Genomic DNA, 3,590 nt, shown 5'->3' with positions numbered 1-3,590 from the left:
TTCTATTCCCCTCATGAAAAGTGAGTGGTCAGATGCTTTTCTTACCTCAAGGTTTCCATCAAACATATGAATGGAGTGACCTTGCTGGTTGATGTGAACCAAGGACATCAAATTTCTCTTGAGCTGTGGGAGATATAGAACATGATACAGAAGAAAGTCTGGAAGACCAGGCAGTTTAAGCCTGATTGTGCCAAGCCCTGATGGCTTGATTTTTTATTGGTCTACAAAGTCTACTGCTCCATCAACATTGTCAGTAACCTATTCAAAAAAATATTTTCTATAAGTCATGTGGCAAGTTGCTCCTGAATCAAGCAACCAATCATTTTTCCAAGAAGCAAGTGAAGCATTAAATAAATCTTCATTTACTCCAATATTATATTGTGCCACAACATAGTGAGTGGATTCGGGTGCTTTACCTTTGTCTGTATCATCAGTTTTACCTTTCTGTTGGTTTCTTTGCTACTCAATTTTGTCCCATGATAGATTGCATGTAGAGGCATCATGTGATCCATTTCTTTTGCAGCATATGCAGTGCAGATCTGCCTTTTCTCCTTGAGAGTGGCTGCCCCCCCTACCTTTGAAATTTCTTCCTCTTCCTTTTCGACCACCTCTTCCTCTAGAAGAATCTTGAGTAATGTTGTGGGGAAAAGTATCCGACTCGGAATGACCCTATCCCTACTCTAAGGGTGATAGTTCCTTAGCAACAACTGAAAGTAAAGCTTTGATATTTTTCCTTTATGAAAGTACAGAGAAGGAAGAAAAGATTGACCAACCGATGTCTTTCGCTTTTGTCGATCCTGTCTTCTCTCTTTGCCTCTTGTTCCCAGCTCCTTGCTCCCTTTGCCGGCCCAGCTACACAAACATCCTGCAAAAACAAGAGAGGGAAACTACAAGAAACATGTACTCATAACTGATGCATGGATTAGAATGAATCAAATATACAGATAAAAACAATACATCATTGCAATACAAGTATATAGGAGAACATCAAAAGCTTTATTGATAGAAGAAAAAGGTTCTGAGAAGGTTACAACCATAAATGGCTCCAATCCAACAGCACCTCCCCGGCAGCAAGAAATCTCCTCTTCTCCTCTATAAAAGCAATCACCCAATAACTCTAACTGTAAACCAACAGCACTTCCTTACTTTGCACAAAATTCCAGCCCCCTGAGCTCATAGGAGAGAGCTCAATATATAGATGAATTGAGAAAGGATGAGTCAGCTTGCAACTGATGTGTAGCTGCCTTGTGTCCTCTCTCTCTTCAGTTAATCTTTAGTTGATCTTCAGTTCTTGAGTCCACTTGGTGAACCTTGCTTCCACTTGGAGAAACAAAGCCTCTGACTCATCACAAGGCGAAATACCTGATCCAAGTGTCATTTTTGGAAGATTCCAAAGCAATGACTCACTGTGCCACTTGTCCTTTCTCGCTCAGCGCAGGTGGCCTTCATTGGTTTTGACTTTCAGCGCAGGTACAAGGAGGAGCAGTTGACATTCAGCGCAGATGCTCAGTGGAGCAGCTGACATGATCCAAAAATAGCCTGTTTTTGAGTGTTTTCAGGTGGAGAACTGATAGGAAGTGCTGTGGTTTGCTGACCTTGTTCCTCTAGGGGTAAGAACAACATGTTTAGGGACTTTGGATCCCTGTAATTATCGACATTTCATGCTTCATGCTGCGAGGCACAAAAATGTCTATAACAAGTAAGATTATTCTCTCTATGTGTAGGACACACAACTTTTTCGGAAGACAAAAAAACCTTCTCTTTTTCAACAAACTTCTCCATCATAAAATTTGAACTGAGCCCAAAAATAATTACAATATTCGTAGCAAAACACTAATAGTAATTTGATATGTCTTTACAAAATGGAATCGACTGCAAGCTCTCAATATTCATATATCATGCAATATATATTGTATTCCTTATAACATATTCCACAATATTCATATACTAAGCATGGTCATCAAGTTAATGCACCAAAACAGCAGTGTTCTTGGACAACAGTATTCTTGGATAGCAGGTAACATGCTACACCTTTATGCAACATATTTCCCTCACCTCATTGTTTATGCGAGAACTAAACGAAAGGCTCCAACATATACCTTCCATATACCCCAATGGTAATTTTGTATAATATAATATATGTCCATTAAGAGCTCAACAAATTCATGTGCCTTTATGGTATATGGAAAAGCATCACATATATACGTCATGGTCTTTCCCCTTTTTTTTTACTCCATTATATACCATTTCATACCATATATTTAACCCATCATATTATTCATATACCCAACACACATGCATGGTCCGATTGGTCAACATATATTTAAGTTTGCATACTTCAAATCAATATAAAAAATGGCATGGAGAACCATATAGCATCAAAGCATTTTTTTTTTTTAATACTTCAACACTAGTAGCATACGTACCATTGACCAACGATAAAACTGCAATAATTCAGCTAAAATCTCCAAATGTTGAGGCGAATTTAGGTGGAGCAACAACTTCACAGTCTACAAATCACAGAAGACCAAGGGTCTATGCAATATGCAGTCATAGAGATACCATGACAGGAGTTCTCCTCATAGTCTTTAGCTCACGACATTCAATGCACTGTGACTGAAATGAATTGCTGATATAGTCGCTGCATGTTGCACTCAATGCAAGGTATGAATGACCACCATATAACAAGGCAAGAACGACCCTTTCAAGCGTTATTCCTTTCTGCAAGATTCATCACATGACCTTCAAGAAACAACGCGCATAGAGACAGAGGCATTCCCATACTGCTTCAATGCATATCTCCAATGCATTGCAAAGATTGCACTGGAATTAATGCATAGGTACAATGCAGGGCACTCCTTTCAGCCTATGGACCTTGATGGACTCAGATGCACAGAGATTTGAGATTCAAGAAGAATCTAAAATGAAAGTTGAGCGGAAGCAAAGAACTGTATGCATTCAGTGGATAGAAGACAGAGTAGGAATAACTCTGAGTGACGATGAAAATTGTGGGGAAGGTTCATGCAAACAGTCGTGTTCATTCGGACTCTGGACAATACGAAAAAGGTTTTTGGATATGGAGCAGCATCAACGCATAGTAATGAGAAGCGTTGTAATGAGCAGCATCAACGCATACCATGTCAGGCTAGCGTACAGCACATAGTAGCGACTGTGGAGGGGACAAAGAGCAGTAGGCAGATGGGAGTTACAACTATTTTGGGAGCTGGCTCTGATACCATGTCAGACCAGGCAGTAATTTCTCAACCAAAATTGATTCGTGTGTATTATTCCTTCAGGTAGGTCTTTATTATATACATGAGGGAGAGACTGTTCACTTCATCTCCTGATGACTGTTTATATTACTTATTTATCTATTTACATTATATTCACCCAATCTTGATGATTAGGTGTCAACAATGGACATGAAACTCCACATCCCATTTTGGGAAGACCAGGATCAACGTAGAGGCCAATTTCTCTTTTAGTACATCTAGGCTCTTCATGCAATCATCATTCCAGCAGAACATGACATCCTTTTTCAACAACTTCTCCATTGGTGCGGTGATCTGGGCATAGCTTTTGATGAACTC

The sequence above is a fragment of the Pinus tabuliformis genome, chromosome 2_2 (assembly GCF_031772625.1).
Source record: "Pinus tabuliformis cultivar Carrire ecotype Pingquan chromosome 2_2, CPIR1, whole genome shotgun sequence".
Classification (NCBI taxonomy): domain Eukaryota; kingdom Viridiplantae; phylum Streptophyta; class Pinopsida; order Pinales; family Pinaceae; genus Pinus; species Pinus tabuliformis.
The sequence above is the reverse complement of the archived record's forward strand: the minus strand, read 5'-3'. Positions refer to the sequence as shown.